Source organism: Saimiri boliviensis, chromosome 17, assembly GCF_048565385.1.
Source record: "Saimiri boliviensis isolate mSaiBol1 chromosome 17, mSaiBol1.pri, whole genome shotgun sequence".
NCBI classification, from domain to species: Eukaryota; Metazoa; Chordata; class Mammalia; order Primates; family Cebidae; genus Saimiri; species Saimiri boliviensis.
In genome coordinates, this window is record NC_133465.1 from 29,362,754 (window position 1) to 29,384,046 (window position 21,293).

The window sequence follows — 21,293 nt, forward strand, 5'->3', positions numbered from 1 at the left end:
ATAAAGAAAATATTTTTTTACATTTGTACAATTTTTGGTTTTTTGTTTTGTTTTTTTCTGAGACAGAATCTAAGTTGCCCATGCTGGAGTGCAGTGGCCCAATCTCAACTCACTGCAACCTCCCCTCCTGGGTTCAAGCGATTCTCCTGCCCCTGCCTGCTAAGTAGCTGAGACTCCAGGCATGCACCACCACGCCAGGCTAATTTGTATATTTTTAGTAAAGACTGGGTTTCGTCATGTTGGCCAGGCTGGTCTTGAACTCTTGATCTCAAGTGATCCTCCTGCCTCAGCCTGCCAAAGTGCTGGGATTACAGGCATGAGCCACTGCGCCTGGCCAGTTTTTCTGTGTTTTAAGCTATTATTACAAAAGAAACAAAAAGTTAAAGTAATTAAAAAGTTTATAAAGTAAAAAAGTTACTGTAAGATAAAGTTAATTTATTATTGAAAAAAGAGAAATTTTGGCTGGGTGTAATGGCTCAAAACCTGTAATCCCAGCACTTTGGGAGGCTGAGGTGGGCAGATCACTTGAGGTCAGGAGTTTGAGACTAGCCTGGCCAACATGATGAAACCTCATCTCCACTAAAAATACAAAAATTAGTCGGGTGTGGTGGTAGGCGCCTGTAATCTCAGCTATTTAGGAGGCTGAGGCAGGAGAATCTTGAGTTCAGGAGGCAGAGATTGCAATGACTCAAGATCATGCCACTGCAATCCAGCCTGGGCAACAGAGCAAGACTCTATCTCAAAAAACATAAACATGAAAAGATAAAAGTTTTTAAAATAAATTTAGTGTAGCCTAAGTGTATGGTGTTTACAAAGTCAACAGTACTTATGGTCATGTCGTAGGCCTTCACATTCACTCACCACCCCCTCACTGACTCGCCCTGAGCAACTTCCAGTCCTGCAAGCTCCATTGATGGTAAGTGACCCTTACAGGTGTACCATTTTTTATCTTTTAACCACATTTTTACTGTGTCTTTTCTATGTGTAGATATGTTTAGAGATACAAATACTTAACATTGTTACAGTTGCCTACAGTATTCAGTATAGTAGCATGTTGTACAGGTTTGTCACCTATATGATTATAACCAAGGTATGTAGTAGGCTGTAACATCTAGATTTATGTAAGTATACTCTATGATGCTCGCACAATAACAAACTTGCCTAAAAATGAATTTCTCAGAATGTTTTCCTGTCATTAAGTGACGCATGACGGTACTTAGAACTCTCATTGCTTTAGCTAGGCCTTATAATGTTAAATAATGTGATACTAGTGGGCTTTGTCTTGTTTTCCATTGTGAAAAGACTTCTTAGGTGTTGTAAGTGAGTATACTGTGTGCTGTAGGTTCTGACACAGATCGTTTATGAAGCTGAGAGCATCTCTTATTATTGCTAATTTGCAAAGATTTTTTAGTTAGATATTGAATTTTATTGACTTCTTTTTTATATCTATGGAATAATACTTTTTCCCTTTACTGGTAATGCAATGACATACTGAATTGTTGAAGTCAATCATCTTTACATAACTGAACTATACCCCCTTTTTGCATTATTCATTTAACATTGCTGGTTTTGGTTTACAAATATTTAAGCATTTAGGGATCTAAATATTCGGTGAATCTTTTTTTTTTTTTTTCCCAAGATGGAGTTTCACTCTTGTTACCCAGGCTGGAGTGCAATGGTGCCATCTTGGCTCACCGCAACCTCCACCTCCTGGTTTCAGGCAATTCTCCTGCCTCAGCCTCCTGAGTAGCTGGGATTACAGGCACGCACCACCATGCCCAGCTAATTTTTTGTATTTTTAGTAGAGACAGGGTTTCACCATGTTGACCAGGATGTTCTCGATCTCTTGACCTCGTGATCCACCCGCCTCGGCCTCCCAAAGTTGGTGAATCTTTGATGCTGTCTTTGTCCAGCTTATGTCTGATTTATAGAATGATTTAGGTAGTTTTTTCATTTTTCTGTGCTCTGAAACAGCTCTTTTGTAGAATTATCTGTATTTTAAAGCTTGGAACCAAGCAGTTCTATTCCAACTGTTTTTATTTTATGAAATTTTTTTTACCATTCAGATTTTTAAATTTCCATGTTCTCATTGAATAAATGTAATTATCATCTATGATGCTTTTAAAATCTAGATCTTGTCTTCTACAGAAATGGGCAAACATAACTAAATAATTGATAATGGAGTAACTGAAACCAGGCATTCATTTATGATTTAAGGGCTTTTTTTTCTCTCTTTGGTAGATAAAGAGACTAATAATAATATTTAAGAGAGATATGAGATGCCTCTTTGATTTTAAATTAATACTGACTTTTTGTGGCTATTTTTGATCTTTGAATAGAGAATATAGCCTTAAAATGGAATATTTTTAAGAAAATGATCAAATCGGTTTACATCTAGTGAATCTTCTGGGTGTTATGGCCTTCAAATGTGAAAGAACAGTTAATGATCCCCTGTCCAAGTATAAAGATGCATTTGTGTTTTTATTATTAGTGATAACTTTCTGTGGCTTTATCCACACTTGTGATTGTTTAAAATCAGTAGAGCAGCAATTAACATAGGACTGAGGGGCGTAAAAAAAGAGTTCTCAGCCGGTGCAGTGGCTCACACCCCTAATCCCACCACTTAGGGAGGCTGAGGCAGGCGGATCACAGGAGGTTGGGAGTTCAAGACCAGCCTGACTGGCTGGGCGCGGTGGCTCAAGCCTGTAATCCCAGTGCTTTGGGAGGCCGAGGCAGGTGGATCACAAGGTCAAGAGATCGAGACCATCCTGGTCAGCATGGTGAAACCCCGTCTCTACTAAAAATACAAAGCATTATCTGGGCATGGTGGCGCGTGCCTGTAATCCCAGCTACTCAGGAGGTTGAGGCAGGAGAATTGCCTGAACCCAGGAGGCAGAGGTTGTGGTGAGCCGAGATCGCACCATTGCACTCCAGCCTGGGTAACAAGAGTGAAACTCCGTCTCAAAAAAAAAAAGACCAGCCTGACCAACCTGGAGAAACCCCGTCTCTACTAAAAAAATACAAAATTAGCCGGGCATTGTGGCACCTTCCTGTAATCCCAACTATTCAGGAGGCTGAGGCAAGAGAATTGCTTGAACCCAGGAGGTGGAGGAGGTTGCAGTGAGTCAAGATGGCATCATTGCACTCCAATCTAGGCAACAAGAGCGAAACTCTGTCTCAAAAAAAAAAAAAAAACCTCTCAACTTTGGCCTTTTTGGAATCATGCTTAGCAAAGTTAACTGGAAAGTAAATCTGCACAATGAAGATGAACAGGAATGGTAAGGTAGTGATGTGCTCAAGTCAAACTTTCTTTTTGATAAGACTGAATGGATTTCTTTTTTTCTAAATTACTACTATTAGGCCTGTGTGGTCACCTATATTTACTTCTGAAATCGGGAAATGTCTGTAGACTTAACACTGATGAACACTGTCCAAAGCCAAATAACTAAAGAAGTTGTCAGTCTCTGTTTCCAAGAGCTATTGGGTCTGCGAATAATAGAGAGGCTTAAACTGCTATAGATCATCTTGCTCACATCTGTTTTTGGGTCTTTCCAGTTAATGTGAGTCCTCTTAATTTACCATATGTTAAACTGCCTTTGAGCTAAAGAACAGTGATGAAGGTGTTATCACACAATTTCTGAATCTTTCACATATTTTTTTAATTTCTTTTTGAACCTGAGTCTTGCTCTGTCTCCAAGCTGGAGTGTAGTAGCATGATCTCAGCTGACTGCAATCTCTGCTTCCTGGGTCCAAGCAATTCCCCTGCCTCAGCCTCCTGAGTATCTGGAACTACAAGCATGCACAACCACGAGGGGCTAATTTTTTTGTATTTTAGTAGAGACGGGGTTTCACCATGTTGGCCAGGATGGTCTTGATCTCCTGACCTCGTGATCCACCTGCCTCGGCCTCCCGAAGTGCTTGGATTACAGCTGTGAGCCACTGCACCTGGCTACTTTTTCAATTTCTAAGGTGAAAGAAAAAAATAATCAGTATCCTAACTATTTTTAGTTAGGGTTCGAGTTAGCTTTGCATTGTTGAATGATACAGGGTGGTTGCTGTATAACTAATATAATTAAGTTTATTTTAAAGAAATGTGCTACAAACATCAAGGCCTTTTTAGGTGTTCCTGTAATTTGGAAAGGATGTAGCCAGTAATTTATAAATAGATTGTTATTGTTGCACACCAAAGGGCAAATTTGGGCTCACCTTTTTTGCATGCTGTGTGAATTTAACAACTTGTGTTTTCTGCATTAATCTACTTTTAGAGGGGTATGACCCTTCTTTTAGTAATTCGAGGGATTTGGCTTAGTTACAGTTGGTAAAACAACAAAATCCAGAGGTTTGAATCACTCTTAGATAAAGAGAAGCCTCAGTATTAGCCAATTATAAGCTTTCATAAAAAGTTGTTAACAGTTTATGTTTCCAGGGTAGAAGTAGAATGATTTGATTTTCTTTTTTTTTTTCTTTTTTTTTTTTTTGTAATGAAGTAATGAACTAAACTATTTAAATTGTTGTATATGTTTGTTTAAGGATGATATCTGCCTCATTTCAGGGCATTTTGGATATCAACTGAGATAATTATTCACAAAAAAGATCAATAAAAATTCCAGTTATGTTTGTTACTTTTATCATCTGTACTTCATATTTATCCGTCAAAATTTATATGGATATTCGTGTTTCATAAGAGTATTTCAAGTCCTGAGCCTTCTAATTGTGGACTTTATATTGATTGTCTTCTGTGGTGACCCTGTAAAAGTTTATGCTACATACGGCTTTATCTGTTTGCAACTTAAGCAACACTTCAAGCGTACTTCATCACCCCAGCAAAAAGCTGGTCAGGTTTGTGAGCTTAGCATCTTATCGGTGCATCTTGTCTCTGCTGTTCTCTGAATTTTGTGTCATAAAAACCAGTGTGTCTCCATGAGGGCTAAATTGAATGAGAGTATTTCTTCACTGGTTTTAAATAAATATCATTTACAACAGAACTTTTGAGAGATGCCATTTCTTCAGGATTCTCCTCTGTCCCATGTCCCTTTAAGTTAATCTTTCTCTTAATGCTAATATACACAGTTCTCATGAACATCAAAAATTTTAATTTCCCATAATTATATCATCTATTTTTATTTCTTTATTTATCTATTTTTTTGAGACAGAGTCTTGCTCTGTTGCCCAGGCTGGAGTGCAGTGGTGCGATCTTAGCTCACTGCAACCTCTGCCTCCTGGGTTCAAGTGATTCTCCTGCCTCAGCCTCCCGAGGAGCTGGGATTACAGGTACCCGCCACCATGCCCAGCTAATTTTTGTATTTTTTAGTAGAGACAAACTTTCACCATGTTGGCAAAGCTGGTCTTGAACTCCTGACCTCAGGTGATCCGCCCACCTCGGTCTCCCAAAGTGCTAGCATTACAGGCGTGAGCCACCACACTCGGGCTTATCTCTATTTTTAGGGGAAGCTTTAGTTGAGAATTTGGGGCTTCTGTGGAGGAATGTGAATTCTCAATGTAAATCTCTCTTCCTCAGAGATGAGTGAAAGGAATTCAAACAACAAATAAAACTGAAGTCCTTTTGACCAAACTTGATATCTGTCATTCTGTCAGTCCTACCTCTGTGATGCCCTTCCCTCCTCAATAAAATCTGACTCTTAATTCTTAAAGTATCCCATTCCTTAAACATTCTCTTTAGAACTCTTAAAAGATTTCTTGGGTCACATAATCAGAATAACTACTTGCCATTTTTATTGTACCTAACAGTAATAGTGCAGTATTTGAAATGAAATAGACCTGAGTTCCAGAGTTTGTCATTTATTATCTGTGTGACTTCAGACATATTATATAACCACCCTAATCCTTAGTTTCCTCATCAGTAAAATGGAGCTTACAATACCTATGAGGATTAAATGTGAGATTTGTGAAGTGCTGGTAATAGTAAGCACTCAGCAAATGGTAACTTAAATTTTTGCTCATTTTGTTCTTTTGATATGAGCCAAATTATGGTAGCAAGAATTAGAATACAGAGTGGCACCCCAGCTTGATGGTAAAAATCCTGTCATGTCCATCATTATCCTAAATTGCATCTATTTTGTATAAGAAGTAAGAGATAAAAAAGAAATCTAAGGCATGGTTCCTGCAGTCAAGATACTCAGTCTATTGACGAAATAAGATGTGAATGAAAGGATAAATAAGAGTACAATTTTATTCATTTTTACTTTTTTGAGATGAAGTCTCACTTTGTCGCCAAGGCTGGAGTGCAGTGATGCAGTCTCCGCTCACTGCAACCTCCGCCTCCTGGGTCCAAGCGATTCTCCTACCTCAGCCTCCTGAGTAGCTGGGACCACAGGTGCGTGCCACCACACCCGGCTAATTTGTGTGTGTGTGTGTGTGTGTGTGTGTGTGTGTGTGTGTGTGTCTGTGTTTTTAGTAGAGGCGAGGTTTCACGGTGTTAGCCGGGATGGTCTCGATCTCCTGACCTCGTGATCCGCCCACCTTGGCCTCCCAAAGTGCTTAGGATTACAGGCATGAGACACCATGCCTGGTCCCAAGAGCACAATTTAGGGACCGGGTGTGGTCCCTAAACTGCACTTAGCACTGCATGCTATGTGTCACATGAATAGTACAATTTGTGCTTTAGAAATTCAGAGAATTTCATTATCATTGTAGCAGGTGCGATGGCTCACGCCTGTAATCCCAGCTCTTTCGGAGGCCAAGGAAGGAGGATGAGGTCAAGAGTTTGAGACCAGCCTGACCAGCATGCTGAAACCCCCTCTCTACTAAAAATACAAAAATTAGCCACGTGTGGTGGTGGGTACCTGTAATCCCAGCTACTCAGGAGGCTGAGGCATGAGAATAGCTTAACCCCGGAGTTGGGAGGTTGCAGTGAGCAGAGATCACGCCACAGCACTCCAGCCTTGGCTACAGAGCGAGACTTCATCTCAAAAAAAAAAAAAGACAGTAAGATTTGAGCTGAGACTCTGACCTTTATTTCTGATCTTTACATATCTTGATTTGTGTAACAGTGGTAAAGGATACTTGCATGGTGACAAGAAAGGAAGACTACTGTGGGGGATGTTATGGCCATATTACATACAAGTAAGATAGCTTTCAATGGATGACTGCTATTAATCATTTGTGGTAAAAGGAAGAATCCAGAAAGGTTTTTTGTATAGACTGATAGTGTTCTTTAGAAAATTACTTTGAGCCGGACGTGGTGGCTTACGCCTGTAATCCCAACACTTTGGGCGGCCAAGGTGGGCGGATAACTTGAGATCAGGAATTCGAGACCAGCCTGGCCAATGTGGTGAAACCCCATCTCTACTAAAAATACAAAAATTAGCTGGGCATGGTGTCATATGCCTGTAATCCCAACTACTGGGGTGGTTGAGGCATGAGAATCGCTTGAACCTGGGAAGCAGAGATTGCAGTGAGCTGAGTTTGCACCACTGCACTCCAGCCTGGATGACAGAGAGAGAGGGAGAGAGACTCCGTCTCAAAAAAAAAGAAAAAGAAAAGAAAGAAAGAAAATTACTTTGAGCATATTTTGGGTATATCATATGGGCAGAGCATCCAGGGTATCTACTAGGCACACAGCACAGTAACCAGTGTTTGCAGATTTTACATAGCTTATTTAGGAAGGTTGCCAATTTTACAAGGCCATTGTTATTGAATCAGTACCAGTGGCTGTGAGCACAATGTGAAATCCCCACAGGCAGCACAAGAACAGAAATCATTAAACTATCTGGTAGTGGCTGGTAGTGGCTTTAAGGTCTATTTAAAGAAAAAAAAAAGCACATTCAAGTAATCCAAAGCAAAACTTACTTCTCTTCTTCCTCCAGGTGCTTAGCTTTAGATGTTATTATTACATCAGCATCAGGTGGTAGGCAAGGTGGTTCCCCTGACACAGAGTGCTTATAACATTTATAGTGAAGTAAGCTATAAAGGGAAAGGTGTGCTGATTGCTGTTTTTTCTTGTTATTATTGGCTTGGTTGCTAGTTTAATGGCCTGGTTGCCAATTAATGGCTTAATGTATTTAGTGTTCTATATAAGCAACATACAACTCATTAGTTTCTAAGTCAAATACACATGAAAATCATTCTAGTGGATATGAGAATGTTTCATACAAATAGTAAGCCTGTGATTATACATTAATCAATGAAGATCAAGAACTGTATAAATGCCATGTTACGCTAAGCCCAAATGATAGTTTAATGATATTGAGTCAAAAAAGACACACTGCAACTACTAAAAATTTGGAGATTATGCCCTAATAATGCCTGTGCCAAGAAAAGTGGCATACTGAAACTAGGTAAGAGAAACTGCATATTTCATAACATGTAGTGATTCTAACCAAATGAATTTAAACCCAGTATAATTTTTTTTCAAAATTAAAAACTGAATAATGTAGTAGACTGGCTAGTTATCGCTAATGTAAAGTTTTTAAAGTATTGGTTTAATCATACTTTTTTATTGCGTCCTCTTAGAAGTGCTTGAGCACATCTGTTAAGAACATCTGTTAAGAACTGGCTATTAGTGTGCTGGGGCTTATTTCCCCCTGTAGCTCTCCCATAGTCAATCTCAGTTATCGTGGTAGTCTGTGCCCATGCTACTGGAATTTTCTCTTCTTGTTTTGTTGCTATTTCAGATGCTTGGAGAAATTCTCAGCAAGCCCATATGCCCTGTTTGTCAGAAAATAATAGTGTCATGAGAAAGTTTGTTAATGCTTTAAAAAAACAAATCTAGGCCAGGCTCAGTGGCTCACTCCTGTAATCTCAGAACTTTGGTAGGCTGAGGCAGGCAGATCACCAGGTCAGGAGATCCAGATCATCCTGGCCAACATTGTGAAACCCTGTCTCTACGGAGGCTGTGGATTGAGGCAGGAGGATTGCTTGAACTCAAGAGATCAAGGCTGCAGTGAGCTGTGATTATGACACTGCACTTCAGCCTGGGTGACAGAGTGAGACCCTGTCTCAAAAAAAAAAGAACTTGTCCTGGGTAAGTGATTTTTTTTTTTTTTTTTTTTTGAGACGGAGTTTCACTCTTGTTACCCAGGCTGGAGTGCAATGGCGCGGTCTCGGCTCACCGCAACCTCTACCTCCTGGGTTCAGGCAATTCTCCTGCCTCAGCCTCCTGGGATTACAGGCACTTGCCACCATGCCCAGCTAATTTTTTGTATTTTTAGTAGAGACGGGGTTTCACCATGTTGACCAGGATGATCTCGATCTCTTGACCTCGTGATCCACCCGCCTCGGCCTCCCAAAGTGCTGGGATTGCAGGCTTGAGCCACCGCGCCCAGCCGATTTTTTTTTTTTTTTAATGGAACCAGTCTTACCAGTGAAGCACAAAGCAGAATTGGCTGTATTTTAATATTTGCAGATAATGCATGTTTATTATAGAAAAAGCAGAAAACATTGAGCCGAGCCGTTTCTCCTCCCTCCAAAAACATTACTCTTATTTTTATTTCCCAAACAGATTTACTGTTAACACCATCCAGGTTAGCACATATCTTTTTCGTGTATGTGTATGCTTTTAAAAATGGGATGGTCTCATGTCTACTGCTTTGCAGGCTCATTATTTTCCCTTCAGCATATTGAGAACATCCTGCCATTGTCCCCAAATGCATTTTTTTCATATCCTTTTTACTGGTTGTTTGTTTTCCATAAAACTGATTCATATTCTGTCCGATTGTTGAGCATTTCAGTTGTGTTCAGTTTTTTGCAGTTATAAACAAAACCTCACTGAATGAACATCCTTGTGCTTCAGTCTTTGTCCATGTCCCTAAAAGACATATTCTAAGGGTCAATTCTGGGATTGCTAGGACAAAGGACATATGTATTTCTAGGGCTTTTGATACAGGCTGCTGGTTTGCTCACCTGTTGGACCAGTCTACAGTCCCATCAGCAGTTGTAGTAATTCATATTTCTGATGCTCCTGAAATGATAAATAAAAGTTTTTTTAAATATGATTCAATCTTTCTGTTCTTCTGAGCTACTTGGAGACCCAGAAAAATTGATTCTCACTTGTCTTTGCTATCAAGACCCTCTTTCATACCTAGGTACTGGTGAAAATGCATTAGTTTGTGAGTTGTTTGGGTAGAACTAATGGAAAGATGAAATAATAGTACATCGATAGTCAAGATGAAGAAACTAATTATCCCAGGGTGTTTTTGCGCAGATAGGTAGTGTTTGTAAATTTAGGTTTGTTCCCCACATTGTCAGTTTATTCTAAAAGTATTACCATTTTAGACTTAAAGAATTTTAAAGCCGAAAGTTAAGCAAACAGACTTCCTTAGGTTATGTAGCAAATTAATTCAGACCTTGAACAACATTTCATTGTGCTGTTTAGGAAGTGTTAAGCATATTGAGATTTCCCTTAGTGCTATCTTACTGTGATACTTAAATTATAAAAGATGATCAAATGGATTATTTTAATGATTATGCTTATGAAGTTAGAATTTCCTGCCCTTATTTATAGAAAGCACTTGACATATTTCACAAAGGTGAAGAGATTAACTTTTTTTTTTGTAGATTAACTTTTTAGGGAATGAGTCATTTAAATTCTTGAACCAAACGCTATATGAGTATTGAATATAGAAGAAAGGAGAAATGTATGCATGTTTCTCAAAGGCTCTTTCTTTAAATTTCACCAGCAGATCTAAACACTATCCATAGGGGCCTATGGCAAATTTACCAAAAAAGAGGGGAATAAAAGGAAAGAAAAAGAAAAGACAGGAAGGGGGTTTCTTTGTCTATTACTGCTGGCTTCAGTAGTGTTGGTTGCCTGCCTCTCTGAGACTGTGACGCTTTCTTAATGAAGGTGTGTCTTGAAATCACAGACAGGGAAAACGCTTTAAGGCGAAGTTCCACTTTTTGTAGTGGCAACAGTTCTGGACATGGTGCTGGAACAGAGGGTGAGTTCAGCACCTTCTCTTCAGATCGGATCTCTGCCCACAGCTCATCTCTTTTACATAGCAAGCCTTTGTTCACTGAAGAGTAGACCTGTGGTTGGCCTGTCCACCTACTGTCAGAGACCAAAGGTGACTGATAAGGAGTCCAAAGGTCAAAATAGATAGTGTGAGGTCAATTCAGCTTTAAGGGGAAAAAAGCCGTTGTTTTGACCTGCAGGCTTCAAAAACTGAATTGCAGCCTGAGAGATGTTCAGTTCATCAGCTTGGCCATTCAGCTCCCACCACAGAAAAATCACCAGCTGTTTCTGTGGTCAGCAGAAGCAGAAAAGAAAGAAAACTTTTTTAAAGGTGTGATTTAATTAAATTGTGTTGTATTGGAGATTTCTTTCCAGAAATGGTTTCTTTGTGAGTGTTGCTTTGCTTACTATGAGAATGCAGGTATTAAATTAAAAAACCAAAGGTAAACCACAATTACTAGGGCCTTTTGCTGGGTTTTTTAATAGAAAGTCAATTAGATTAGATTCAGGTATTTCAAATACTGACATTGCCTTTTGGCCTATTAGGGTCCGATGGAGCATTGGGAAAGGCAAGTGATATTTGCGTTATTATTAAGGCTAACACTTTTTAATTAAATTGGCTTTTACTAAGTATTTGGCTAACTTCAGAATTGAGATACAACAAGTGTTTTCGGCCTGATTCAAAGTTTCCATTTTAGGGAATGTCCTTTATGTTAGCAGTGGTCCTTACATATAGAGTCATTGAGAGACTGTAAGCTAAGCCATTGTCCTTATCCTCTAGTCTAGCAAAAGATTTTGTGCAGGACAGCCATATAATTTTCAGGGCCTGGTGCAAAGTGAAAAAGCAGGGCCTGTTGTTGTTCAGAAACAAGAATTTCAAGACAGCACCAGCAGAGCATTAAGCCAATTCTGGAACCCTTTAAGCACCAAACCCTGTACAGGCCACAAGTGCATCCCTGATGGCGAGGGGAAGTTAAATAGATGGTGGATTTGATTAGAACTCTGCTACTTAAAGCCGGGCGCGGTGGCTCAAGCCTGTAATCCCAGCACTTTGGGAGGCTGAGGTGGGTGGATCACGAGGTCAAGAGATCGAGACCATCCTGGTCAACTTGGTGAAACCCCGTCTCTACTAAAAATACAAAAAATTAGCTGGGCATGATGGCTCGTGCCTGTAATCCCAGCTACTCAGGAGGCTGAGGCAGGAGAATTGCCTGAACCCAGGAGGCGGAGGTTGTGGTGAGCCGAGATCGCGCCATTGCACTCCAGCCTGGGTAACAAGAGCAAAACTCCGTCTCAAAAAAAAAAAAAAAAAAAAAAGAACTCTGCTACTTATTTGCGTTATTTCTGAACCCCCGTTTTCTCTATTTTTTATCTTTCTATAAAATTTTTCTTGTTCTATCCTCTTGCCAAACTTGGAGACCCTGCAGAAAGAACTGGGAGTATGTATACTTAATTTTCTTAGTCCATGTGAGAACTTCTGCAAGAACTTCTGATTTTCTTATGTTTGGCTGGTGTAGCAATTGAGATTAGAGTTTTGGTTTTAGGAAAGTGATTAATTTATTTAATTAAAAAATACATATACCACATTATAATTTTAAAAGCTCTTTCACAATTCATTTAACATTTGATTCAAACAGTTATGCTTTTGAGGCAGTTAGTATTTTTTCCTCTCACCATATAGATAAGAAAATTAAGCCTCAGAGAGGTTAAGAGACTTTCTCAAAGTCAGCCAGCTGGTAAGTGAAGTTCAAGCCCGTAACTTTTCTTACTATTTAATTCTGCCTTTATTGTTCTGAAAGATCAAAGGCAGAATATCTTGCTTTCTCAAGATCTACTAGGCCGGGCGCGGTGGCTCAAGCCTGTAATCCCAGCACTTTGGGAGGTCGAGGCGGGTGGATCACGAGGTCGAAAGATCAAGACCATCCTGGTCAACATGGTGAAACCCAGCCTCTAGCCTGGGTAACAAGAGCGAAACTCCGTCTCAAAAAAAAAAGATCTACTTTATAAAATTTTTGCTAATGTTCTGAGAATAACTACTAGGTTATAATAACAATGCAAATGTTCACTTCTATTATTTGCAGTAACCCTTGGAATAACTTTGTGTCCTAGTATTTCAGCATCATTTTAAAGGAACAAGAGTGAGGTTCAAAGAGATTAAATGACTTGTTGAAGATGAAAGGGCAGTGACTGAAATCCAGGTCTTCTAACTTTATATCCCATGCTTTTGTACTGTGCCTTATTTGCCCATAGTTAATTTCATTTCCCTACTTAGTAAATGTTCATTTATTTATTGGTCACCTACCATGTTCTAGGCACTAGAAATGCATCAGTGAACAAAAAAGACCAAATCACAGTTCTCAGAACTTACATTACAGACTCTAAATAAATTACCGTAAATAAATAATTAGCTGATGATATAACTCTAAAGAAAAGATAATGCAGGACAGAAAGAAAGCTGGGAGGGAGAGACTATTTTAGAGAAAATGGTCAGAAGACTGTTAAACTGTTACTTAAACTACAAACCAAAGTGTAGACATTTTATGTAAATACATAAGTCAATTTTTAGATATATATAACAGATAATCTAAATAATGTAAGGCCACTGCATTTACAGACACAATGACAGTAGATGAGGATTATTAACTTAGAAAAATTAGCCTTTGTAGTAACTGTTAAACCTTAGGATTTTAATCTCTTTTCCCATGTAGCGTGGATTATAAAATCAAGATCAATAAAGCTCTAAATATAGTCCTTTTCTTTCATGCTGAATCACTTACTGCATAAAGTAGTGTTTAATGTATTGGTGATCTTAGATTTCTCATACTGTTAGAAAATAAGTACTGTGATCAAATGGTATGCTCTGGGTAGCTGTTGACATTTCTGGAGTATCCAACAGGTTCAGAGAAGTGTAAGCTTCATTTGCTGGTCAGATTTAATTTTAATGAATTTCAAAATCTTATCCAAAATCCTTTATTATGCTAAAATCCTGTTATGTCTAGTACTGTTGGGCTTCAGTAAGTCAAGTCTTACTTAATGCTTGGGAATCTTTGTAATATACAGAATTTTTTTTTTTTTTAAGTCAGTCTCACTCTGTCACCCAAGCTGCAGTGTAATGGTACAGTCTCCACTCACTGCCACCTCTACCTCCTAGGTTCAAGCAATTCTCCTGCCTCAGCCCCCTGAGTAGCTGGGACTACAGGTGTGTGCCACCACACCCAGCTAATTCTTGTATTTTTAGTAGAGAGAGGGTTTCACCATGTTGGCCATGCTGATCTTGAACTCCTGATCTCATCATCTGCCCACCTTGGCCTCCCAAAGGGCTGGAATTACAGGCATGAGCCAACATACCTGACCTTTTTCTTTTTCTTTTTTTTTTTTTTTTGAGACACTAACTCCTGACTTCAGGTTATCTGCCTGCCTTGGCCTCCCAAAGTGTTGGGATTACAGGCGTGAGCTACCTCGCCCAGCCAATTTTTTTTTTTTTTTTTTTTTGAGATGGAGTCTTGCTCTGTCACCCAGGCTGGAGTACAGTGACACTATCTCAGCTCACTGCAACCTCTGCCTCCCAGGTTCAAGCAATTCTCCTGTCTGAGCCTCCTGCATAGCTGGGATTACAGGCATGCACCACCATGCCCAGCTAATTTGTGTATTTTTTTGTAGAGACAGGGTTTCACACTGTTAGGCAGGCTGGTCTTGAATTCCTGACCTCAGGTGATCTGCCCACCTCAGCCTCCTAAAGTGCTGGGATTACAGGCATCAGCCACTGCACCTCGCCCTGTACTGTGCTTTAAAATGAGAGTCCACGGTATTAACAGAAGAACTTCTGAAACTCCCATTCATTATGTTCCTTGTGGTTTCAAAGTTAAGGCCAAGCATAAGTCATTCACTATTTGCCTCTTGTTAAAGGTGAGCTGTTATCTGCTAAAAAGTGAGGGGTAATAGTGGGGAGGCTATTAATTCTCATCTACTCATAATTTCTTTAGGGCATTTACCAGGTTCCTTTAGTCTAGAGTTTTGGACCAGGAAATTCATGAACACGCTGAAATAATATGAAAGTGTATGCCTATATAGAAGTAGAGCATTAATTTTTTTCTGGAGGAAAAGGCCATAGCTTTCATCAGATTCGTCTCAAAGGAATCTAATGATCTTCCCCCAGTCTCCCCGACCTCCAATTATGAACCTTGAATAGACTGCTTTAGGTATTTGATTTAAAAACCCAAGTAAACTTTTTAAGCTTTTTGAACTTACCGCTGAGATTTGTTTATCCAGTTTTAAACAATCACTCATGATTTCCCCAGGCTGAAAGAATTTGAGCTAATGTTTTCTCTCTATTGAGAAGAGTTATGCAGCCTTTTGAATACCCTCTTCTTCTTAATAATCTTGGAGTAGATATTCCAAGAATTGTATTTGCTTAAAGAAAATTGGAATATTACAGTGAAGCCTGAATGTTTGTGTTTCTCAGCACAACCTATGTGGTAGTAAAATGAAGCGATATTAGGGTAAAATATTTCTAGTGCTTGAACTATTCCAGGGAGGCAAAAAGATTTAAGGTTGTTACTCTCAAGAAAAAAATTGAGAGGCAGTAGGAGAGTTTCTAATTGCTTTTAGTATAGATACCTGTTGAATTAATTATAGAGATTGTTAGGAGATTTGGGGATGAAGACCACTGTCCTAGGCTTAGATATTTAGTGGAATGAATGTGCTGTTTAACTGTGCACTGAGGGCCAAGAATTCAACCCATAAAGTCATTCTTTGCTACGAAGACCGATTTCTGCAGCCTGCCATGCATAGTTATGAATTTTTGGAAGTGTGCCATTTTTACCTCATTGCCATTTGCCTATTTGTGCTGGGAAAAATTTCTGGGCTTTCTCAAGGCATAGAAGACCTTGAGAAAACTCAGACCAGTTTATCTCTTAGAAATTAAACACCCTAGTGAAACCCCGTCTCTACTAAAAATACAAAAAATTAGCTGGGCTTGGTGGCGTGCGCCTGTAATCCCAGCTACTTGGGAGCTGAGGCAGGAGAATCACTTGAACCCAGGAGGCGGAGGTTGCAGTGAACCGAGATGCATCATTGCATTCCAGCCTGGGCAACAGAGCAAGGCTCCATCTCAAAAAAAAAAAAAAAGAAAGAAAGAAAGAAAGAAATTAAACACCCTATGAAGAAGAAAATTATGTATCTTAGAATTTTTTCTTCCAAAGGGATTATTTCAGCTCTTCAGTATCAAATGAGAATATTTAGGTAGACATTTTTCATTAGTGTTTTTAATACAGAAGAAACAATATGAGATTTTTCAAAATCCATCCTTTTAAAAGTATTGAACTGTGAATTATTTACACAATTTTTGGTTTAGAAGTAAATATTGGAAAATGAATACCTAAATGTATATAAGCTGTATGTTAAGTTTCTGTTAGGTGACTATTATTTAAATATGAAGTAGAAAGTAAGACATTCAAAATATTACCTTTTTAGCATTAACTGCTGATTTGAAAAAAAAAAAAATGTACAAGAGATTCCATAATCCTCTTCAGTGACACTAGAAAAACTTTGGGGAAACATCTAACATCTGTTTAACTTTCCTGTGTTAGACATTTCATAATTAAAACATGCAGTTTCTTTGACTGAAGATAAACGTTTTTATTTGTTATACTTACCTTTCAGAAGTATGTTTACTGCATTCTTTCAATGTATTTCAGTTTTTTTCTCTGCCAAGTTGAGGAGGTTCCAAAAATATCTGGTTGTGACTGGGATTTTCTTAGCTTCCTCTTAGGGGCAACTGTTGTGCCTGACTCACTTCAACACAATCTTTATTAGAAAATCCATGTTCACAAGATTTGCTTTTGTTTTGTTTTTTTATTTGTTTGCTTGTTTTTGATAAATCTATGAGTGAGCTCGTCCCCATTTGGTTCTTCCTTTGCTCTATGCTGGATCCAGGGAACTGTCAACTAGAGGATTGCTGGAAGACTCCCTCCAGCTAGACCTTAGTGTTATTGATATAACAATGATTCCCAGGTTGAAAACCTATTTTTTCCAGTTCTCAGGAGACTAAACCGCTAAACATTTTACCCCATTGACCCTGGGCAGCTCTTGTCTCTGGCTAAGGTGTGGAAGGCAGTCCTGGCAAGTGAGTTACCTGAAAGATATTTGCTGCTTTACTTTAGGCATGACTGTACCAGAGTTATGTGTTGTAGAGATTGCTCAGTGCATGTTAGAAATTATACATTTATCTATTCAGGATGAAATAAAATTGATCATTGGTTTTTCTGTTGGTTTCTAAGGAACACATCAATACAGTTTTTCTGTTAGTGTCTTTCCAGCTCAACTGAGGTAATGACCCCACTGTTGTGAGCCTAAGCCTGAGTCTCCTTCTATCTTTAATGGATGTGCATACCTTGCCTAAATATAGCGAGGTGTGAACTTGGCTGATCTATATAGAGAGACAGTAAAATGACCTTAGCTGGTCTCCATATCTACTGTTAGAATTATATTTAAATAATAGGAATGCTGTTTTCGTTCTGCTTATAGGCTGAAATGCTGTTTCCAGCTGCTCCGTTTCCTTAGGTAAAAAGTTTTTGCCGTAGACCAAAAAATAATTTTAAAAGCTGAAGTGAAGTTACTTCAGAAAGAAGGCAGAAGTTAATTCCACATGAAAACATGTCTGAAGGGTGGTTTCTGTTTCTATTTCTTTTTCCAGAATTTAAATTTATTCCAAATGTGAAAGGTAAAAGCTTTTCATGTACCTTGTGTTCTTTAGAATAATAATTTGCATTTATATTATCCTGGTGCTTGCTACTTTTTAGAACACTCCTGTAAACGTTTGCCTACTAAGAAGAAAGACAATATTTTATCCCCAGGTATGTAAGACAAGGTAGATATCATTAATTTAGTTTTACAAATGAAGAAACTCAGATATAGAGAGGTAAAATGACTTTTCTAGAGGACTAAGTGAATCAGGAATACAGCCAATGCAGGAGATATCACTTCACCACGCTTTAGCTCAGGCGGCTGTCTTTTACCCTCTTTTGTTAGAGTAAAATCACCCAAGAAGGCTCTCTTTTATGAGAATTTCTGTGGAAGAAATTCTCCCTCCCATCCCTTTCTTTTTTAATTGACCAACACTGGGGTTGTTCAGTGAGGGTTGGAAGATTCTATTTGTAGAAAAATTTTCCAGTGGAAGCAAGGATACAGTGAACGAACAAATTAATCATTTGATTACTAAGTAGGGTTTAGTACCCTATGGAGTCTGAACAGTCACATTGGTAGAAAAGCACAGCCCATTGTGACATAACCTTTTTTTTTTTTTTTTTCTTGAGAAGGAGTTTTGCTCTGTCACCCAAGCTGGAGTGCAATGGTGCAATCTCGGCTCACTGCAACCTCCACCTCCCAGGTTCAAGTGATTCTTCTGCCTCAGTAGCTAGGATTACAGGCTTGCACTACGACGCCCAGCTTGTGTGTGTGTGTGTGTGTGTGTGTGTGTGTGTGTGTGTGTATTTTTAGTAAAGACGGGGTTTCACCATGTTAGCCAAGATGGTCTTGAACTCCAGACCTCATGATCCGCCTACATCAGCCTCTCAAAGTGCTGGGCTTACAGGTGTGAGCTACTTTGCCCAGCGTGACATAACCTTTAGAGGCATTCTTTAAGAATTACTTCTTCTCACCTGTAATCCCAGCACTTTGGGAGGCCCAGGTGGACAGATCACTTGGGACCAGGAGTTTGAGACCAGCCTGGCCAACATGGTGAAACCCCATCTCTACTAAAAATACACAAATTAGCCAGGTGTGGTGGTGCATGCCTGTAATCCCAGCTACTCAAGAGGCTGAGGCACAAGAATTGCTTGAACCTGGGAGGCAGAGTTTGCAGTGAGATCATGCCACTGTACTCCAGCCTGGATGACAGAGTGAGACTCCATCTCAAAAAAAAAAAATTACTTCTGCTATGAAAAACCTAGTTGGTATTTTTGCTTATGTAATGCTGTAGAAATATGGTGATCTTATGTTTAATAGAGTGCTTTAAAGGTACCCAGTGATAATCTCCCAAAATAATTAACTTTAAGAATTGATAATATGAGGAAATGAGAGCTTGATTGTCTTACCCCATATTATATAGTTCATTAGTGACAGAACAAGAACTCCAGGTCACCTATCAATTCCATGTTTTTCCTATCTGCCTTTAAATGTTTCCCTGAAGCAGGTGAGATACTACCCTTATCTTGTGTAAATGGAGAAAATGCCTAAAATGCTAAAACTCACTCAAGTGAAATGTGATTAGCAAATCCTGCTCAGTGGCATCTTAGCCAGCCAAGTGTGTACCTTCTGTTTACTGCCTCTACCAAGTCAATGAAAACATGATCTGAGAACTGTAAGTCCATTTATGGAAAGGTTTGATTTAGAGAGATTTTGAACTTGCAGTGATGAGCCCCTTTTCAAATGGCTATATTCTGAATGTAACAGTCACCTTATCATATTTTTCATCATATTTTATTTTCATATCTTTTTAAAATCTTAAAAAACATTTGGTGGGTACATAGTAGGTATATATATTTATGAGGTATAAGAGGTACTTTGATACAGTTATGCAATGTATAATAATCACATTAGACTGGGTGCAGCAGCTCATGCCTGATTCCAGCACTTTGGGAGGCTGAGGCAGGCAGATCACTTGAGCCCAGCCTGGGCAACGTGGTGAAACACTATCTCTACAAAAAATATCAAAAAAATTAGCCAAGTGTGGTGGCACACATCTGTAGTCCCAGTTACTTGGGAGACTGAAGTGAGATGATTACTGAGCCCTGGAGGTCAAGGCTACAGTGAGCCGTGATCATGCCACTGTACTCCAGTCTGGGTGACAGAGTAAGACCTTGTCTCAAAAAAAAAAAAAAAAATAGAGTAAATAGAGTGTCTCTCACCTCCAGCATTTTCCCTTTCTTTGTGTTACAAATTTTTTTTATTATTTTTTTAATTTTTTTGAGACAGGGTCTTGCTTTGTCACCCAAGCTGGAGTAAACACAGCACACTGCAGCCTCAACCTCCTAGGTTCAAGCAATCCTCCTGCCTCATCAGCCTCCCAAGTAGCTGGAACCACAGGCACGTGCTACCACACTCCACTAACTTTTTGTATTTTTAGTAGAGATAGGCTTTTACCATGTTACCCAGACTAGTCTGGAACTCCTGAGCTCAAGCCCTCTGCCCACCTCGGCCTCACCCAAAGTTCTGGGATTACAGTTGTCAGCCACTGTGCCTCGCCTCTTTTACTTATTTTAAATGTACAATAAATTATTGTTGACTTTAGTCACCCTGTTGTGCTATCAAATACTAGATCTTATTTGTTCTAACTATATTTTTGTACCCATTAACCATCCCCACTTCCTCTCCACACCCAATTGTTTTAATTTTTAGCTCCCACAAATAAGTGAGAATATGTGAAGTTTGTCTTTCTGTGCCTGGCTTATTTCACTTGCCATAATGACCTCCAGTCCATCCATGTTGTTGCAAAAGACAGGATCTCATTCTTTTTATGGCTGAATAGTAGTACTCCATTGTATAAATGTACCACATTTTCTTTATTCATTCACCCTTCGATAGACACAAGTTACTTCCAAATCTTGGCTATTGTGAATAGAGCTGCAATGAATATGGAAATACAAATATCTTTTTATATACTGATTTCCTTTCTTTTGGGTATATGCCCAGCAATGGGATTTGTGGATCAGATGGTAGTTCTATTTAGTTTTTTGAGAAACTTCTAAACTGTTCTCCATAGTGGTTGTACTAATTTACATACCTGCCAACAGCATATGAGGGTTCCCTTTTCTCCACATCCTCATCAGCATTTATTATAGCCTGTCTTCTGGATTAAAGCCATTTCAACTGGGATAAGATTATATCTTATTGTAGTTTTGGTTTGCATTTCTCTAATGATCAGTGACATTGTGTGCCTTTTTTCATATATCCGTTTGCCATTTGTTTGTCGTCTTTTGAGAAATGTCTATTCAGACCCTTTGCCCATTTTAAAATCAGATTATTAGATTTTTTTCTCTAGAGAGTTGTTTGAGCTTCTTATATTAATCTGGTTCGCAATCCCTTGTCAGATGGGTAGTTTATAGATTTTTTGTTTTTTCGAGACGGAGTCTTGGTCTGTTCCCAGGCTGGAGTGCAGTGGTGCGATGTCGGCTCACTGCAACCTCCGTCTTCCAGGTGCAAGCAACTCTACTGCCTCAGCCTCCCAAGTGGCTGGGACTACAAGCACGTGCCACCACACCCAGCTAATTTTTGCATTTTTAGTAGAGATGGGGTTTTGCCATGTTGGCCAGATTCTCCTGACCTTGTCATCCACCCTCCTTGGCCTCCCAAAGTGTTGGGATTACAGGCATGAGCCATCATG

The 21,293-nt window shown here is 39.2% G+C and overlaps 1 protein-coding gene and 1 long non-coding RNA gene across 6 annotated transcripts in view; both read left to right on the plus strand.

Annotated features, from left to right (window-relative positions):
- The window catches only part of SSH2 (slingshot protein phosphatase 2), a 295,182-nt gene that overhangs the window by 163,424 nt on the left and 110,465 nt on the right, over positions 1 to 21,293 (plus strand). The window contains exon 1 of one of the 5 annotated variants that reach the window (XM_074388425.1): positions 1 to 916. The exons of the other annotated variants lie outside the window; for them this stretch is intronic. The gene's annotated coding sequence lies outside the window, so the exon portion shown is untranslated. The remainder of the gene's footprint in view (positions 917 to 21,293) is intronic. 5 annotated transcript variants of the gene reach the window in all.
- LOC141581830 (uncharacterized) overlaps positions 913 to 21,293 on the plus strand; it is a 38,156-nt gene continuing 17,775 nt past the window's right edge. Inside the window, exon 1 of the long non-coding RNA XR_012514599.1 lies at positions 913 to 21,293. This exon is cut by the window's right edge and continues 14,694 nt beyond it. This is a non-coding gene — a long non-coding RNA (uncharacterized LOC141581830).